The sequence below is a fragment of the Armigeres subalbatus genome, chromosome 2 (genome assembly GCF_024139115.2).
Source record: "Armigeres subalbatus isolate Guangzhou_Male chromosome 2, GZ_Asu_2, whole genome shotgun sequence".
Taxonomy (NCBI): domain Eukaryota; kingdom Metazoa; phylum Arthropoda; class Insecta; order Diptera; family Culicidae; genus Armigeres; species Armigeres subalbatus.
Window position 1 is genome coordinate 231232043 of NC_085140.1, and position 21030 is coordinate 231253072.

Here is a 21030-nt window from a genome sequence, read left to right on the forward strand (position 1 = left end):
AAAACAGTGGGATTTGCAATTATAGGAACACAAAATAAAAAATACCCTAACTATAGGAACATTGTACCAATAATTGGAGGTTTGATTTCAAGCAACAATGATAGACATCCTTGCGATCGGAACATATTTCTCATAAAATTAAGTTGATGAGCTTTTGAATACACTATCAAGGTAAGTGAAACCTTCCTCATTATTTAACTCAGTGGTACTTATGAGGGTGTCGCCATGGTAGTGGCCTCTCGGTAAGTAAGTACCACATCGACGCTTCCTTCCCTTCTCTAGTTACGGTGAAGATAGGCGTGACCAGGAGTAGTAATCCTCATGCTTTTGTTATTTTTGTCGAAGACTGGAATCATGGACCACTGATAGATGATTTCTGATAGCATTCTAGATAAGAAACTCAAAAGTACTTGACTCGACTTTGCCTCTCTCTCGTACTTGACTCAAAGTCGAATCAAGTAGACGACCTTACTGTTGAGGTCGAAATACGTATCTGTCAAAGGTACAATAAAGTAGTGGAATTAAATGGAATTGTACAAACTCGTCTTATGATAAGTAAACTGCATCCTCTTCTTCTGCTATGGCTCTACATTATAATTGGAACTTGGCCGGCCTTTCAACTTAGTATTCTTTTAGAATTTCCTCAACCTCAGTTATTAATTGAAAGTTGTTGTTTATGTTTATGTATCTTATGTGGCAAGTACAATGGGTACATGCTGCCCAGGGTGTAGAGAAAGTTTAATCCTGAAAACATCCTAGACCGGAGTTAGAATCGAACTCGCCATCCCCGGAATGGCAATCCTACGCCTCCACTCGCAAGGCTACTGGAGGGCCTTATCTCACGTGAATAGAGGCCTGCGCCTGCTCTAACCTCGAGGAGAAAGCCGCCAGTGTAACAAACTGAATGTGGTGTGGCTATCGCTCGTCGCTACAACCTCAACTGTCGCCTGCTGCGAAGACTCCAGCTGAGCATTATCGTGGTGTGGCTATCGGTGTCAAAATCATAACTTCGGCACAATCACCCTAGTCGCGGCTTACTGTCCGACCCAATACAAGGCCACCTTCTTTCCCCACAAAAATATCCACAAGGCCACGTGGAGATCACCTAACCAAGAAACGGAAAACCAAATCGACCACGTTCTTATCGACGGTAAATTCTTCTCCGATATCACGAACGTACGCACTTACCGCAGTGCGAATATTGAATCCGACCACTACATCGTTGCAGTATGCCTGCGCTCAAAACTCTCGATGGTGTACAACACGCGTCGAAGTCGGACGCCGCGGCTTAACATTGGGCGGCTACAAGACGGTAGACTAGCCCAAGAATACGCGCAGCAGCTGGAAGTGGCACTTCCAACGGAAGAGCAGCTAGGCGCAGCGTCTCTTGAAGATGGCTGGAGAGATATTCGATCCGCCATTGGTAGCACCGCAACCGCTGCACTTGGCATGGTGCCCCCGGATCAGAGAAACGACTGATATGACGGCGAATGTGAGCAGTTAGTGGAAGAGAAGAATGCAGCATGGGCGAGGTTGCTGCAACACCGCACGAGGGCAAACGAGGCACGATATAAACAGCCGCGGAACAGACAAAACTCGATTATCCGGAGGAAAAAGCGCCAACAAGAAGATCGAGACCGTTAAGAAACGGAGCAACTGTACCGCGCTAATAACACACGAAAGTTCTATGAGGAGTTAAACCGTTCACGTAAGGGCCACGTGCCACAGCCTGATATGTACAAGGACATAAACGGGAACCTTCTTACGAACGAGCGTGAGGTGATCCAAAGGTGGCGGCAGCACTACGAAGAACACCTGAATGGCGATGTGGCAGACGACGATGGCGGTATGGTGATGGACCTGGGAGAACGCGCGCAGGACATAATTTTACCGGTTCCGGATCTCCAGGAAATCCAGGAGGAGATTGGCCGGCTGAAGAACAACAAAGCCCCTGGGGTTGACCAACTATCAGGAGAGCTATTTAAACACGGTGGTGAGGCACTGGCTAGAGCGCTGCACTGGGTCATTACCAAGATTTGGGAGGAGGAAGTTTTGCCGTAGGAGTGGATGGAAGGTGTCGTGTGTCCCATCTACAAAAAGGGCGATAAGCTGGATTGTAGCAACTACCGCGCAATCACATTGCTGAACGCCGCCTACAAGGTACTCTCCCAAATTTTATGCCGTCGACTAGCACCAACTGCAAGGGAGTTCGTGGGGCAGTACCAGGCGGGTTTTATGGGCGAACGCTCCACCACGGACCAGGTGTTCGCCATTCGCCAAGTACTGCAGAAATGCCGCGAATACAACGTGCCCACACATCATCTATTCATCGACTTTAAAGCCGCATATGATACAATCGATTGGGACCAGCTATGGCAGATAATGCACGTACACGGTTTTCCGGATAAACTGACACGGTTGATCTAAGCGACGATGGATCGGGTGATGTGCGTAGTTCGAGTTTCAGGGGCATTCTCGAGTCCCTTCGAAACGCGCAGAGGGTTACGGCAAGGTGATGGTTTTTCGTGTCTGCTATTCAACATCGCTTTGGAAGGGTAATACGAAGAACAGGGATTAACACGAGTGGTACAATTTTCAATAAGCCCGTCCAGCTATTTGGCTTCGCCGACGACATAGATATTATGGCACATAACTTTAAGAAAATGGAGGAAGCCTACATCAGACTGAAGAGGGAAGCTAAGCGGATCAGACTAGTCATCAACACGTCGAAGACAAAGTACATGATAGGAAGAGGTTCAAGAGACGACAATGTGAGCCACCCACCGCTTGCACCGTTTGCATCGGTGATGACGAAATCGAGATGGTAGAAGAATTTGTGTACTTGGGCTCACTGGTGACAGCCGAAAATGACACCAGCAGAGAAATTCGGAGACGCATAGTGGCTGGAAATCGTACGTACTTTGGACACCGAAAGACGCTCCGATCGAATAGAGTTCGCCGCCGTACCAAACTGACAATCTACAAAACGCTCATTAGACCGGTAGTCCTCTACGGACACGAGACCTGGACGATGCTCGTGGAGGACCAACGCGCACTTGGAGTTTTCGAAAGGAAAGTGCTGCGTACCATCTATGGTGGGGTGCAGATGGCGGACGGTACGTGGAGGAGGCGAATGAACCACGAGTTGCATCAGCTGTTGGGAGAACCATTTATCGTTCACACCGCGAAAATCGGACGACTGCGGTGGGCCGGGCACGTAGCCAGAATGTCGGACAGTAACCCGGTGAAAATGATTCTCGACAACGATCCGACGGTCGATCGATCGATCAGGTGGAAGATGACTTGCGGACCCTCCGTAGACTGCGTGGTTGGCGACGTGTAGCCATGGACTGAGCCGAATGGAGAAGACTCTTATATACCGCACGGGCTACTTTGGCCTTAGTCTGAATAAATAATAATACGAACTCGTCTTATAATAAATAAAGACATTGCACTAAAGGCTCAAAATAATATTCTTATCTAGGAAGAATTGAAATACCCGGATGAGCAGCTGTAATACCACAAACCTAAATCCCAACCTAGTCCGTCCTGAAATTACGCAATCTAACCTTGAGTCGCCACGAGTATCTTGGTCTATACCCTTTCCCCTTACTAACTGTTGATAATAAGATGAAATCGATTGTAAATATCATAAAGTCTCGGCTCCGTTAAGTGTTATACATGCCTGAGCCTGTCAAATAAACGCAATAGATAAAAAGGAAGAATTGATTTCAAAGTTAGGACAGTTAATATGCAGATATTTAGTGAAGACAGTAGATGCTGAGAAAGAATGAACATTTCAATCAAAGTACAATGGTCATTGCAATACTGATCCTAATTTATTTTCGATAGAAATAAAAATCAGTATAAATTGAATACGAACTAAAAAAAAATCATTAGATTTGATTAGTTGACTCTAACTTTTTTGATAGTTAATACAATTTTTGTAACGAGTAACATTCCTAATTTCATTTCCTTAGCAGTAAAAACTATATGTGCAAGTTGTTTTGTACGCATTTTTGCGGTCGTGTAAATATTCACTTGAAAACAAAAATACCTTAGTTCTAGTTACCAAATATTCAGCAAACTCGATTTTCGACGAACATTGCGCCTTGCACCGTTCGAATCACATAACATTTCTAGACTACAGCGCAAACGTGTCGAATCTGCTTGAACCAACAAATGGGCCTCGTTTGTTTGTTGTACCTTCCTTTCCTGTGCTATATCTCAGGTCTGGTCAGGCGCGTTCTGCTGCTCTGAACCCCACTTGGCTCATGTTGCATGTGCTTCCTCGGTTTTAAGCCATCGCATTAAACACATGTTTTATGAGCCTGTACCGCCCAACCAGCGTCCCGTTGCTACCCTATCTGATACCCAGAGCACATGCACTTTTTATGCTCACAATTTGGTAATAAAGATTTCTCGTTTTTCACTCACGCAGACATAGCTGCCAGTGAGAGTTCGTCTCTCCCGTATTCTCCCTCTTATGCGGCCTAAGAACCCTGTCGATGGATCACAAAAGCCGTTTCTGAATCCAATTTCACTCCCTACGTGTTGGTAAATTTATTCTTCTCGTTATACCTCTCGGCTCGCATTAAATTTCCAATTTGGAAGCATTTCTATACCGCTCGGCAACGATCCAACACAATATAACAGCCATCCTTGGATGGATGGTAGAATAAATGGAAGAAAAACATTTCGGAAAGCTTTTCCTGGACCGAGACTTCGTATGTGTGGTGTTTTTAGAAGTATACGTACTTTATGTCAGTCAGTGGTGCCATCAACCAGCCGTGATGCCGTGCGGTTAGGTAATGTGCAGCAAACTGTAGAGAACGCTGTGTGGAACGAAGTTCGTAATCCTTCGCCTAATATGTTCATCGCAGTACAGGTGTATGCCAATGTTTCCAACAGAGAAAAGATTTCTATTTTCTCTTTTCTTGATTTTTATTGTATGTATATTTTTCTAATAATGAAATTGATTTATGTTTTTCGATCGTTTTTTCTTTGCAAGAATATGATATATGTCTAGAAGTTTCAGAAAACTGTGATAAAAACCAAGTAAAAGTTTGTTGGAACATTATATCGAAACATACAGTAATTGTCTCGTGAAGTCCTTAATTTAACTGGATAAACATATACACAGACCCCACAATCGTGGGTCACACACTAATATAAGTCATTTCCATTTAACCAACATGCAAAGTGGAGTGACTAATTATTGTTAAAAAGTGACCCATATATGTGGGGTCAGTGTACTATGTTTACCAGATCATGTATATCTGAATTCCTCTAAGTAGTGCTCTAAGTACTCCATGATAAATTTCTTTAAAAAGCACCAATAGCAAGAGACACCTGTGATAATGCATTTTATTTAAGATTCTTCTATTGGGTTAGTAAGTTACCCATTACGAGCGTGCTTACCGCGACACTCAGGAAGTTAACTTTCTGAAATCAGTATAACGAAAGGCGTAGTACCGAACATTTTCCTACATACCTGGTACCAAAAAGTGTTTCCTGAAAAATTCCTATTTTTGAGAAAATTCGCATAAAATGTCATTGTCGGTAAACTACATGCATCTCTGGCCTATATCTACGTTAGCGCCAGTATGCTGGCAGCGGCTGGTAGGAAACAAGTCACTGCTTGTAACTCATTGAGAGAAAATTCTGCTATCCTGGATTCTGTAGATACAAAATCGAAATATCACTGTACTGTCTGCTGTGTGCAGCAACCTTACATTGGCTGCTAGACCAAAGTCGGGCAAACGCAGGTGGTTAGTATGGTTTTTTATATGACGTTCCTCTATCGGTAGCATCGTTACTGGTAGGCATAGAGTGAACACCACCAATATGTATGTGTCGGTGGACTGTAGGAAATCGTTAATTTTAATTGAATTCATTAATTTCAACTCTCGTGGCTCAACCGAGTATCGACCGTTTGAGGAGAGATGCTCAATATACTTTCATGAATGATGCATGGATTTGCAACGAATGTATGATACATAATAACAATCACATGATATTTCAACACCACGCCAAAGTTATTTAATTATTTAAATTTCTGATGTCAAACTCATTTCATCGTTCGTGAAAATACAGAGCCGATTTCGAAAGCATCATAAAAACCGTCCCCATTTTGCTGCCACATCCAGCAACTTGCATAGAATTATTCAATTTCTCCTCTACAATTCAATTTAGTCCCCATTAGGGGTTCCCTTTTGAGCAATTAATATCTGTCAAATATTGCCACCTACTAGAAAATTGCCGAGTTTGCGCAGTTTAACCAAAACATGCGATCGTTCGTTCGTTCGTTCACAAAAGTCTGGATATAGCGCAAACAAATATTGCATACACTGGTGGGATCCAGTTTCACCCAACACCCGGTACAACACCGCATTCATTTCGTCCGTACGTATCGCATCGGCATCGGGCTATTACTGCGTCAAGCTGTTGATAAATGTGTATGCTGTATTTGATGTTCAAGCACTTTCGCAAGATGAAGCTCCAAACAAAATTCGTATATTTATGCGACCAAAGGCACGGACGCTTGGGGTGGACAATATATATGGCACGAGTTTTTGATTCATTGTTCATGGAATAAACATACACGATCACTATATTGTTGTTAAATAAAGTGTACAGAAAATGTTTTTCAAACTCAGATTTCTTAATTTCAAGAAGCTTTTGGATTTTCAGAAATACCATAAGCAGCCAGAGTACATTAGTTGTACGCAAAGTTTTGCTTTCTCTACGACAAATGTTGGAATTGATATTGTTAACTTTTCAGCACGCGCTGTTGTTTTTTATACAACATTGCCGCTTACTCAACAAGCGTGGTTGAGATTGATACTCAGAACTATCCGCGTGCTCTTTAATTTTTGTATACGAGAAAACAAGAATTGGGCATTAAAACTAAAACAAATACAACTCACTCTGAAATTTGAAATTTAACATCACATAAATATACAGTCAAACCTCCATGAGTCGATATTGGAGGGACCATCGACTCATGGAAATATCGAGATATGCAACAGAAAATCCCTGGAAAGCTGTTTAATGGACCATCACATTAACACAGAAAATATATTTTAATATGGCATAATTTACTTCCATAAGTCGATATCGAGTCATAGAACATCGACTCATGGAGGTTTGACTGTAATAAAGTTTCATTATAGTCAGGTCATCTTGAGTAGTTCGCATTCGATTTTGATTTGATAAAGTTCGTAATCTGAATATGCTACAAATATCTTTACTATTTAACAGTGGTTTTCAACCTTTTTCTGTAGGGGTACCCCTTCGAACTTTTGCATTCATTAAGGTACCCCCTAACTTTATCGCCGTAATGAAAATAAGCGTAACTAACAAGATATATGGACCTGAACACAAACGGGATATATGGTTCTCTTTTATTCACATGGTTTCTATCCAAAAAGTTGTTTGAAATTTTCATTATTCCATGAAACTTTTCAATTCAAATTAAGTTTATACATCAAGCTTTCGAGCCTTTCGAAAGGAGGCTTCAGAGGCTCTTGAAAGAAGACTTCTGAGACTCTTAAGAGAAGGCTTCTGAGATTCTTGAAAGGAGGCCTCCGAGCTTCTTAAAAGGAGGCTTACGAGTCTCGTGAAAGAAGCTTCCTAGCCTCTTGAAAGAAGGCTTTCGAGTCTCGTGAAAGGAAGCTTCCAAGCCTCTTGAAAGGAGGACTTCTAAGCCTTTTAAAAGGAGGCATCCGAGCCTCTTGAAAGAAGGCTTCTGAAGGAGAAGGAGACTCTGAAAGGAGGATTCCGAGTCTCTTGAAAGGAGGCTTTCGAGCCTCACGAAAGGCCTCTAAAAAATCAGAAGGTACAAGACACGACCGCAAAGTAGACGTTGGACAACGTAAGGATATTATTGTAACACAATTGTAGTTTATTATGGTTATGATTTTAGTGTATTATTATATTGTTGGTTAAAATATTAAGTATCTGAGACACATTTTGATTAAACATGTTGTAGATTGTGGAATCTTAACAGAAAATTTCACTTGGCTGCCACTGACGCCATCCATGTGAATCAATATTTGTAGCACCAACTCTCTGTTATTGATACCATATTCTGTTATGAACCAGCCATGCATAAGAGGTAAAATATCAAAGGAATAATACCAAAAATTAATGTGCACAATACTTGAGCCATAACCCCCTGCCACACAAGATACATAGTCATGCAATGGCGGGCATAGAAAAGCTTTCAATTAACAACTGAGGAAATGCAAATGCAATACTAAGTTGAAAAGCAGGCCAAGTTCCAAATGGAATGTAGAGCAATCGGAGAAGAAGAAGAAGCTCCTCGATTTATCGATTCATCGTTGTGATAATCGATAAATTTTGAATCGATTACTCCCCAACGATTAATTGATTCAATAATCGACCAGAATTGAGAATAATATATTACATAGCTACTAATCGATTAATCGGAATTTTACGACATCTCTAGAACCATGCAAGAAAATTTCACTGCAGTGTCGCTGAGGCCGACGACAGCCACTCGATAGTTTGCCGCTTAACCGCTACAGATGCAGAAACCACCACGCAACGCCATCGTTCTGTGCGCTGGAGAGTTGCGGAGTCGATTGATATATAAATCTCGAAAATCCATCAAAAGATGAAGGCTATATTAACGTTCAAAATCCGATTTTAGATTCTGATTTGAGACCCAGTACCTTCGGGTAAAACGTTGTCCAACGTTAAAAAAGAGACCTATGAGCCACTTTGAAGGGGCTTCCAAACCTCTTGCAACAGAGCTACCCAGCTTTTCAAAAAAAAAAAAAATCTCTTAAGCCTCTCAAATAGGGGCTTCTGAACCTTTAGATTCTAGATTTTAGTTTAGAAGCATTATCGTAATACTCGCGCTGTATACTACTCTGATTCTTCCGGTGGCTTTAATCGGTCATGCAACATGGACGTTAAAGAAGGCTGATCGGAGAGCTTTCGGAGTGTTTGAGCGTAAGGTGCTGCGGACAATTCTCGGCGGTAAACAGGAGAACGGTATCTGGCGGCGCCGCATGAATCACGAATTGTACCAGGTGTATAAAGGGCTGGATATTATTAAGCTTTTTCAATACTACAGTGAGCTGGTCACGTTGTTCGTATGCCGGAAGAACGTCAAGCAAAGATAATATTTAGTAGAGAACCCGGAAGAGGCCGCAGGCTTCGTGGAAGGCCGCGTACACGATGGCTTTTTGCAGTTGAAGAGGACCTGAGGGCGCTCAAAGTTCAGGGCGACTGGAAGCGATTGGCCCAGGATCGAGTCCAGTGGAGAAGGATACTCCATTCGGCGTAGGTTCATCGAAGAGCTGTAGCCCATCAAGTATCAAGTAAGTAAATTTTGTTTTCAACTGCTATCAATCTGTCAAAACTCAAGTGGATCGGTTTCGGAGTAAAATTTCAACCACGATAGTTCGCAGCCTTAACTGCAGCTTCACAAATACTTATTTAAACAAATTTAAAGACAACTAAGAACATCGCTATTAGTATGGCAATTATTTTAGTTTTCTATAAGCGCTGCTTTATGGAGAAGTTGACGGATTTAGCATGTTTTGTTCTGATATTGTTAGTGCGTTTTTTATTGATCAAACAATATGAAATTCATTCACAAGATGTATTGAACATGAGCACGAGCATGATGACCGTACATTTCGTAGTTGCTACTTCACGACTGACCAGCCACGTCCTTCAATAATTATACAAGAGCGTTATAGGAGAAATTTTTCAAGTAGAAAACGAAATAAGTATCTTTTGATACAAATAAAGTTGATTGTAGTGGAAGAAAATGGAGGAATTGCAAAGAATTGACGACCTCGATAGCGGAAATTGGTATGAACTAGCCTTGCATAAGAGGTAAAATACCAATAAATAATATCTTTAGGTTATATGCAAAATGCTTTAGACATAACATGCTTAGGTATCAGTTCATTCGAAGTTAATTGCCTATATTCCGGGTATATTGGAGGGTAACCGCTTTCTTCGGTGGGGTTTGATCCCACGAAACCAGTACGCTAGACAGGTGCTTTCCCTACTAAGCTACGAAGGACCTCAGTCGACCTCCGCAGCGGGTACTGCCGATTTCGTTAAAACTGGGAGCATCGGACGCAGAAACTTTTCTAGTTTTCTGTCCTTTTTCTAAATCTTGAAGCGGTCCATGGGCAACGGAAATGTTACAAGTTTTCCATGCTGGCAGTAGATTGAGAATACATCAGAAATACGCAGAGATATGGCCTCCAGTGCCGAACAAATCTGAAAACGACACTTCTAGAAGTTCATCCGGTATCTTATGTAGTACAAAAAAATAAAACTAATTAAAAGTCATTCAACTGGCGGAAAATCAAGGCCTTGTGTTGTAGTCTTTAAAGAAAGCTTAAAATGTTGATGCTTTACCTTAGTTTCGAAGGTTTGAATCAACAATACTAAAAGGGATCAAGCCCTTTCTAATCATGTAGAAATGATTGGTTTTGGTCATATTTTGGTAATCGTAATCACTTTCGGTATGCGAACTACTGTCACCCAGATCAGGACAGTATGATTTTTCAAGTAAGCAAGTAGTCATTTTTTGCGCATGTGCATTTTGAAACATGCTCTAATTCAATTGTTTCTCCTTACTGTGGTCCCAGATTGATTGGTTTTGAAATAATCAGAAAAAGAAATTGAAAGTGACATGGAAAATGACGGAAATTTTAGGTAGTATGTGCTTATCAGGAGAATTAAAACAAGCTCTTCAAATATGATTTTTACGTCAACAACTCGAAGCAAATGAAACATATTAATACTCTAAATGGTTTCTTTACTCAAGCAATAGGACCTGATCATAACATGACGCAGCATGTCCGGTACTAAGGGAACATTTATATGCATTAACATTAGCATTAGCATTAGCATTAGCATTGCTACGGTGTAATTCGTAGATTGGACACTAGTGATACTCATGTTTTACTTTTGAGATCCTTATCTAGAATGCTGTCAGAAATCAAGAAGGGGAGTGGTCCTTGATTCCAGTCTTAAACAAAAATAACAAAAGCATGAGGATTACTACTCCTGGCCACGCCCATCTTAATCGTAACTAGGGAGAGGAAGGAAGTGTTGATGTGGTACTTACTTAACGAGAGGTCACCGACTTAGCGACACCCTCATAAATACCACGGAGTTGGATAATGAGGAAGGTATTCGTTGGGTCAGGATTTGCCTGTAGCTGGCAATGTAACCGTGGTAGATCTTACCCCGTAACACACCATGTAAAGGTGTCTACCCAACGTTACGGGTTCGGTACTAAGGGAACATTTATATGCACAGTGAAGTAAATAACGAGCCTTGATGATGACACCTTGCCATTTTTTCGATTAGAGGTAAAGAATTTTATCACTATTTAAGCTTGTGATCGTCGGAAGCACTTCTTACGCTTCTGTCGATAAAGGACAAAATTTTAACATCGCTAAATAAAAAAAAAATCGTTTCCGCAAAAATAACATTGTTTTTCGTCAAAAACTAAGCTGACTGCAACTAAGATGATAGAATAATGATGAAATATTGTTACAAAAATGTTTTTTCGGTTAGTTATTCAGTTTGAAAATTCTACCATATCTGTGTGCGTCCCATAATTGTGGAGGCACCGTAATCGTGCGGTAGTCGAAATTAAAAAAAAATCTGGAAATTGGTAGTACTTGGGTAACAGAAACTTGTTTATTACATGTTTTCTGCTCGGGAACTGATTGATAAGCGAAACATTTAGAATTTATGTAAGAGTTGGCCAAATCTACGATTCAACAATTTTTTAAGAAATTTTGTTTGAGTTACCTTTCTAGATTGAAATCCTGACAGTTCTCATGATCATCATTGACTTTCATATCTTGTTCGTTAGTATGAAAAAATGATGTCTTACAAAGTTTTTACCAAGGACACTAGAAAACCACGCTACGGATATGGCTTTAGATGGGTGCTAAGGAAGCAATATAATACGGGTGGTATGAATGAAAAGTAGCAAAACTCAACGCTTGTAGTATCTACTCAAAAATAAAGTCCACAGAGAAAACTACATGTTTGATAATAATAAAACTAAATTTCGAACTTATGATGATGATTTCATCATATTTTTTGTAGCTAAACAACAAAAGACATGTCTATCTTGTTTGTTTTTCTCAAATTGGACTTCTATTTTCAAGAACAAAGACTACAAGAAATCAGTAGTCAAATCTTCTTTTATTTATACCTAATCAATTGTTTGTAGTATGTTCAAAATGTATAATGTAGTAAAGTCTCTTTTATTCACACGAACATGTTCCACAAGTGACGTTTACTACTCAAAATGTAGTAAACTCGAACATACTACTTTTTATTCATACGACCCATTCTGACATAACATAACTGAGGAAATGCTAATATAATACTAAGTTGAAAAGCAGTCCAAGTTCCGTAGGAATGTAGAGCTATTGGCGAAAAAGAAGAAGAAGTTCCAATTTATGAAGTATGCACACCATTTTCATGCTAGTGATCAATTTAAGCTTATCTGAATTATCATATTTATTAAAGCGATACAGTTTATTGTGTACCAACCAGATTAACTATGAATTTCAAAGAAATGATTAGATATTCGAATAAATCGTTTTCAACATTTCGACACTCTCTAACCCAGAAAGAGATGATTCCGGTTACGTGCTTAATTCTGAATAAGGCTTTTGATAAAGACTCTGATGATTTATTAGTAGGGCGAAGTATGATAATCGGTATCTTTAACCACACCCATGCATAATCTTCGAAATAGTGGGCACAGTATGAAACGGGCACGATGATAACGGAGCTAGAACTTGAAGCCAAATCAAAAACAGAAATCTGATAAATGCCATTAGTTTAACCCCTTTCCATTTCACTGCTCAGCCATGCTTAGAGATAACCCGTAGAAATGAGAGTCACCATACTAGCAGGTACTTGTACAATGGAGAAGGGGCGGTTTTCTGCACTTGTTTGCCTAAAAGCATCGGCAAAGTTTATTCTCTTGATGACGTTCAAGAGGGTTTCCTATTTTTAGTCCAGTGGTACATACGGTTTCTGTGTGCAAGTAGTTTATTATGCATAAGGCTTCAATATACCTCAAAGTGGAACCAGCCAGGCAGTGTTGTAATTGTAAGAGTTTCAATCTGAAATTTCAAATGCGCCATCGCAATTGAATCTCGGTGGGGTAACAATCGTTCTGATAACATATTTCTTCTTTGAAATTCAACTACATTAAAGAAAATCTATTTCACTTTTGAACAGAAATTTGGGCAACCTCACTTACAGCGTTGAGTAATTTTTGGATGAACCTTTTTGATAGTAATAAAATGATGCTTTTAACTTGACAATAATGGATGGATGGACATAGTATTTGAAACGTGTCTCGGAAGGACTGCACAAACAGAACAACCTACGTTACCAAGGGAGAAGAGATGATTATTATTTTTATTGACATTCCTTCTTCAAAGTCGAATACAAAGTTCATTAACAAAGTATTAGGTATCTCAACCGGGCTCTCTCGCAAACTGCTCTCAGCTCTCTGGGGTTTAATCCGCCATAGACTTATGCAGGGGTTCATCGAATTCACTCACCCGACGGATTTTGACATTTGAGCGGGTCGTCTTCTCGAACAAAAGTTCATTTTGCGTTCATTATGCGACCCGCTCAAACTTCATAATTTCTTGGGGGAGTTCATTTTGCGTTAGTCTATATCATCATGTGTGTATGTATTCTATAATGGGCTACGGAACGTAATGCAGCGCACGTTCTTTTGCTTCATGCATTGATGAGCACAGGAAAGGAAATTGAAACATACATTCGGTATGTACACCATGAGGCCTAGAGGAAGCAGCCGTCATCATAAACGAAGCATTGAAATTGAGTACTGAACATCGAACATTGAAAGCTAATGAATTTTGATGGTTGATAATTTAAAAAAATGATGGACAGAGGATTAGTTTATTATTTATTTTACTATCATAATTAAAATAAAAAAATACACTATTCTATCCAACCTTACATTTTTGTATCTTGACAGGTATGACCGTTTTAACTTCAACTATAAGGTGTCTCATACTTGACCCATTTTTCTAACAATTTCATATTTTTAGATTATTGAGATTAAGGAAATGTCACTTCTGGTTTCGAATGTTCTAAAAACAAAAAAAGGCAGGGTCACCGTCCTCGACCAGAGGTCGCATAGACTGTACACTTAACATCTAGCATCAGACAACGTACAGGACATTTACACAACACTCAGTGGATCAATGGAGAAATTTTCGCTTTACGAAAAGTTTTCTCCTTACCGAATCGAACCCACACTCCACAGCACATGCGTCTAGACGATTGACGTGGCTAACCGCACGGCCACAAAGCCCACGAGTTTTAGAATTTTTTTGATTGCGATTATTGTTTTTCGGTAAGTAGGGCCGGGGAAGGCTTTCATACAAATGAAACGGGCATTTCTGCCTAATTCAAGCATATTGAACCAAATTTGGAATGTGGAGGTTTTGAAGGAAAACGAAATATTTTTGTGATGATTTGAGAGCTAATACAATTGAAACAGAAATTTATGCATAACTCGAGCGGTAGATTCCGTTTTTTACCAATTTCAGATCTTGCTTTATAAGGCTCTACAATCCATTTTACAAGGATAAGTAATTTGTGTTTTATCAAAAACTATGGCCTGCTAGTACAAAACTTTTATTCAGGCCAAGGAAGGTTACTTTCTATTTGCTACGTACATTTGAGTTATGCTTGAGAATATTTTACTGTTAAATTAAATGCAAGTTTAAGGTTAAAATGGATTTTTAATTTGTAGTTAGATAACTATTCAAATAGGAAATAAAATGTGTATCACAAACCATCGCCACAGACCTCTAACATATTTGTGTGGTGGTGTTTGATAAACGAATTAATAATCCTCTCGCTCACATGCATCTCTGATGCGAACCCGACCGGAATGTTCACAACACAGTGGGATTCGTTACGAACTGGGAGAATGTTCACATATAAAAGCTTCTCTCTTCTTTGTCGTGCACGAGTAAGCCGTGCTTTGAGGCTAAGGGTAAGAGCGAGCTAGCAGGACACTGAGCATGCAATAAAAATTATTTACATAAATTAAAAAATAAAACACTGATCAAATAATCATAAATTTTCACTCGTTTTGCCATCCCGTTTACAGCTGGTTGTTTCCTTCGAATGCTCAAAAGATAGCCACTGGCTCCGAACACAGATGCCTGGTTGTGCGATGGACATCCACTTTTGGAGTTGGAAAAATATGAGTGTCATAAAATGGAAAAATGACTCTTCTTGCTCTCTCTCTCTTTTGCTCGTATCCATTCTTTTTAGGACATCCAATAGAATGGGTTAACACTAGAAACATTTGTGTGAAATTTGGCTAAAACAACTCATTATATGTACTGAGAAAATGCAAGTGTCAAAGGACATTGAGATTGATACATCTACCTTACAGTTAAACAAAAAAAAAACGAATAATTCACCAAGTATTCTCGTGGATTTTGAAATGTAACAAGAAAAACACATTAGAAAAATCAGAATATTACTTTACGGAGATAGATTCTATTATTTCCATCAATTCGCACTTTTTTTTACCATGTTCCATGTTTCGAATTTTTTGCCTTTCTCCTACTGCCCTTCTACGCATAGTTGTCCCATGTTAGTTTTTGTGGATTTTGACTTTTCACTATAGATCAGTCTATTTTGATGTATATTTTTTGAAAACTCTAACAGATTTCGAACTTTGTTCGGAAAATCATTGAAAACAACATTAAGTCTATTTGTCCCATTACTTAACTTTTACGCATAATTGTCTCGCGGTGATTAAATTCATCATTAAGGCGGATACTGTTATTTTATGGAGCAACACACATTGAAATAGCATTTTCTGTTCATCTTGCAATCTTAGCAATTTATACAATACTCATTCTAAGCGACATAATCACTTCAACCACGTGGAAGGTTCACTTCCGTAGATAAAGCATGTGGAGACATAAGTCAATCGCAGTAGTCATTCACGAAATCATGCATAAAACAAGTGCTCTATTTCTCGGCATAACTGTCCCGCCAAACTATTTTCATGATCGTTGTCGCACATTCTATTTGTGAGTGAAAAATAAGAATGATTTCAATTAAATGAAGTCTTCTGAATGGTTCTGTGATGTAATAATCTTATATTGCATTATGGTTATACGCCAGCAATGAAAATTAGTGTTCAATTTCAAATGCCATTTTCTCATTTGTCGTTTTTTTAATTTGGTACAAGCATGCGTACAACGGCAGTATACTAAGTATACGTAAAATAGGATCACTCCAAAACCGAACTTTTGATAGAAGACTCGGAGACCTATAGTGTTATTCAAAATCGATTTGTTTTTTCAAAAACTACTGCAATTCATGAACGAAAATATGTAAATGAAAATTGATGGAAATAACTGAATCTATCTCCTTCTTCTTCTTATTCCACGTTGGCATTACATCCCTCACTGGGACAGAGCCTCGCTGCTTAGTGTTCATTAAGCACTTCCACAGTTATTAACTGTGAGGTTTCTAAGCCAAGTTACCATTTCTGCATTCGTATATCATGAGGCTAACACGATGATACGTATGCCCAGGGAAGTCGATACAATTTCCAATCCGAAAATTGCCTAGACCGGCACCGGGAATCGAATCCAGCCACCCTCAGCATGGTCTTGCTTTGTAGCCGCGCATCTTACTGTACGGCTAAAAAGGGCCCCTATCTCCTTAAAGTGCAATTTTGACCTATCTAAAATTAAGCCAAAATTAAGCAATTAATTTAATTAAAAAGTTTTTTTTTTCACTGGCATGCATCAATGCATGACACGTAATATGAGACCTTCGCATCATTGAAATTTCCAGTAAAAAAAATGTTGAAATTACATATACATCGGTATGCTGCTGATAAGTCACTTCATATTGTTTGATTTTTCACAGTGCATATTTGACGGAACTGCAGTTTTGGATTACTTTAAGATAGTTCGCACCGATTTCCCATAAATGTTAAAGTGACGTATTTATGTATGTATTCGTGTATTTATGTGCATTGTTCATGTGATTTTCACATTTTTTCGATCATTTTGCATGTTTTTCCATTGATTAGAATGCATTGCAACCATTTTTGAAAAAAAAAATCGGTTTTGATTTTTTTTTTCAAGAGGACCTTTGGGAAAAACTATGATTTTTCAATAATTCTTAAATGCAATGTCCGATCGAGCCAATTTTTAATAGCAAACAATGAGACCGCATTCCCCGTCGAATGCAACTTGTTGCGAGAGAAACGGATAATGCTAACTTCCAAAAGTGTGTCTACAAAAATTGTACACATGCACATACAAATACAGACATCACCTCAGTTCGTCGGTATATAACACTTGACCGGTATATAACACTATGGGTCTCCGGGCCTTCTACCAAAAGTTCTTTTTTGGAGCAATCATATAGCCTTTCGGTACAACTTTGTCAAAATTATTGGGAAAGTTGGAACAACATCAAAATGCAACGTTTACATGATTTCTGAAGAAAGCCATCAAACTCTAACTGAAATCGATCTACAGTTCTACGCAGCAATCGAATACAGGATTGACAATTCGGCCGAAAAAATCCCGAGCGAGATCGGGCTGGTTCGACTAGTTTTCTATTAAAATTTTGTTTTGTTTACTTTTGTTCGATAGGTTAGAAAGAAAAGTAGGTGTGAATATGTCCAATAACAATAACATTATTGTAATTTGAAATTTTATGTGATTTTGTAGGTACAGATCTTATTTTCAGGGCATGGAAATACATATTATAAAAGAACTTTTAATTTTCAGAATTCAAATTCCAATAGACATAATTTCTGACCTTTTTTCTCAGTTTTGACTCTACTGTGCAAACATACACGTATAGTGATAGAGGCAACAGCAGTATTGAAACGCAGAAAAGAGAGATCCTATAAGCGGAATTGTTCGAGCATAGGTACCCAAGGGGTGGAAGTTTTAAATTGCATATCATTAAAGAACAATATTTTATGTTCTTTTCGTTTTTTTTCCTAGCAAAAGAGAAATTTAATGGAAAATCGATAGCTGTCCACCATATTTGATTTTGCGTTGTGAAGACGGAAAAGAGGCAAAAATATAACATATTGAACATTGATAAACATATTACCATAGAAAATTAAAGTAATAATGTTGTTTAGACTTTTTGAAGGTACTCACCGTCTGCCACTTTGTTTCTCTCGTTACTCAATAGTTGATGCACAGTAATTTTAAATACACATTTACACACACCACACCACAGCAAACCATGAGTCTACTATACAAGATACTTCGAAGTTAGATTTGATCAGAATTTATGTTTTTATTTAATATGCAGCACTATTTCCGGAATTTTACCACCTTTAGATTGCAATTGCTATATTCTTCTTTGCAGTGGCAAATGCTAACTACCTACATATATTTCCTAACCCTTGGGTTTCGTATTTTATTTTTTCTTGAGAAGTATTTATATGCGAACGTGACGTGAGACTTTTTCTCGTTACGCTTGTTTGTTCCCAAAGCTTGCTTTGCCGCTGCTACACATAAGGCATACTGAAACTAGCCCAGTAAGAGAGAAAGGAAACGTAACACCATAATTAATGAAGATTTATTTGATTGATTTTTTTCACTCATCTATCTCATGTGCTGCCAGTGCCAGGCAACGGAACATAGCAGGCGGCTTTGAAGACAGCTTCTTCACACCAGTTCACAAGGCGCGACGACGACGACGACCACTGCCGCCACCACAAGATCCACTATGCACTCACACAGCTGTATTCTCTTTTACGATATCATATTCGACAGTCGACACCAGAAACGCACCTTGAAGGCAAATTCACTGATGGCAGACGTCTGGAATGAGAAGTAGGTACTTCCTCTTTTCACTTGAGAGGGCAGTTCTTTTATTTGCTCAAAGCTGAAATTCGCAAAAGCAATAAATCCAGCATATTTGTCACTTTTGTTCATTAGCTTTTAGGACATCTGTCTCCAACAATGATTCACTGCTATTAATTACACTTTAATTTATTATTCCATGATTTAATTGCGTCGACAAACACTCGCTCTTGCACTACCGAACCGTTCAGAACGAACACTTGCTCATGAATGATGTTGAAAAGGCAGAACCACAATCAAACCTCCAATGAAGGGTAACTCAATTTGAGTTACTTTGAACACGGTAAAGATAATCAACACGCTATATGCATAACAGTCACATAAATTATGACTATACCCTCACTCTTATGATTTTCATATTACAAAAATTGGAAATATTTCTTATTTTAGAGAAAATCTCATGCATTTTGAAAATCCTGGCATCTGATTGTTCATGAGATTTTAAAAGCCATATTTCGACTGTGCAACCAAAATACTGTTTTGTTATTGTTGGTCGAACTTTAGTGTGAAGATGTTTGAGAGATGAGTGATTTTTGGAAAGAGAGAAGAAAGAGAATGAGCCGAACAGCAGTCAGTAATGTTTACTAATAAACAACATAGCTGGTTAGGTGGTCCATGGTCGTTCATCGGAAAGTGGGTGGGTGGGCTGTTTGTAGAGAGCTATGATCATAAATAAAATGTAAACAAAACGCATACGTTTACGTTGTTCAAAGGACTTTTAAAACGAGTGAGGTTACTCCACAAACTCATTGTTATGTGTATTGGTGGTTGTCCACGGAGAAAAATTAAAAAGCTATTTTGAACAGAAAATTATTTATGTCGTTTTCGGTCTGCGAAGCGGCCATGTTTCTGATGCCAGCATTAAAATCATCGATTAATTTGATATGGAGGCGTAATCGTAGTCGTCGAGAACCTGCCTTCAAAAATATGTTTTAAATATCATGATTTTTTGCAATATGAAAATTTTAAAGGCATCAATATTTTTGTTGAAATACACCTCGCATTCATACTTTCGCACAAGTTCTCGAAAAATGATTATTATTACGTTCATTTAAAAAAAAACAATTCAGAATGGTGTTTTGTTTACAGAATCGGATTGTCGAACAATGGGAAACTTAAAGATGTTGGCTCTTGTCAAACGCAGAGTCTATTATATATAGAGTTACGCAAAGAGTGAAGCCAAATCTACCTATTGAACTGTCGAACCGTCTACCTATCGAGCAAAGTAAACAAATGCTTGTTGGTAAGGCGGAAGTATTGTTATCGCCTAATGATTATTATTGCGAATTAAAACGCATGAATTGAAATGTATTAGATTTGTTTTAGAAATAGCTTCAAAAAACTTCAATACACCCCCCAATAAAGTTATAACATATATGGATCAACTTGCTTTTCCACTTACGCATTACGGTAACAACTGTCTGCTTCCGGCTTAAGGCAGGATTTGAAAGGCCATATGTGGCAAATCCGGCATGTTTGCTTCGCCGATGCGTACAAAACGGCGTAATAGAGTTGCGCTATTGAAAATTGTACATAAAGTATTTACTCAGTTTACTGTTCCAAAATTGTACTTACCGATCACGATATCCCCGAATAAAATGGAATTATTCAACTATTTTTCTAGTAATCGTTTTTTGAGTATAGAAAATTAAAGTTGAATTATTTGAGGAATCATATGAAATACTGTACGTTAATTATACCACGAATGATATTTAAGATAACCCTTGAAATATTTAGCTTTTGGATGATACATCGAATGGGTTGTTAAGTATCGTTACCATTCAGAAACACCAACTTTTCCATGCATTTTTGCGAAGGAATTTTACCATGAATCATTAGTTTATCTTCATTTTTGTTTCGTTCGATCATTTGGGGTTTGATTATATACAATAAAGACGATGAATAGTATGATTTTTTGATGATTAAGCTATTCATCCAAATTAAACGCTGTGCGATAATTATTCAATTATATGATAACTATATTATAATATGTATACTATTTTACAAACCACAATATAGGACAATATTTAGATTTGGGTGGCTTTCAATAGTCTTAAAATTAAGCCAA

At 38.6% G+C, this 21030-nt stretch overlaps 1 protein-coding gene across 4 annotated transcripts in view; it reads right to left on the bottom strand.

The window, feature by feature from the left end:
* The window catches only part of LOC134211872 (uncharacterized), a 52091-nt gene extending 32930 nt beyond the window's left edge, over positions 1-19161 (bottom strand). For 2 of the 4 annotated variants that reach the window (XM_062689230.1, XM_062689227.1), the window contains exon 1: positions 18249-19161. The gene's annotated coding sequence lies outside the window, so the exon portion shown is untranslated. The remainder of the gene's footprint in view (positions 1-18248) is intronic. The other 2 variants (XM_062689228.1, XM_062689229.1) reach the window with 2 other exon arrangements.
* Positions 19162-21030: the final 1869 nt, after the last annotated feature.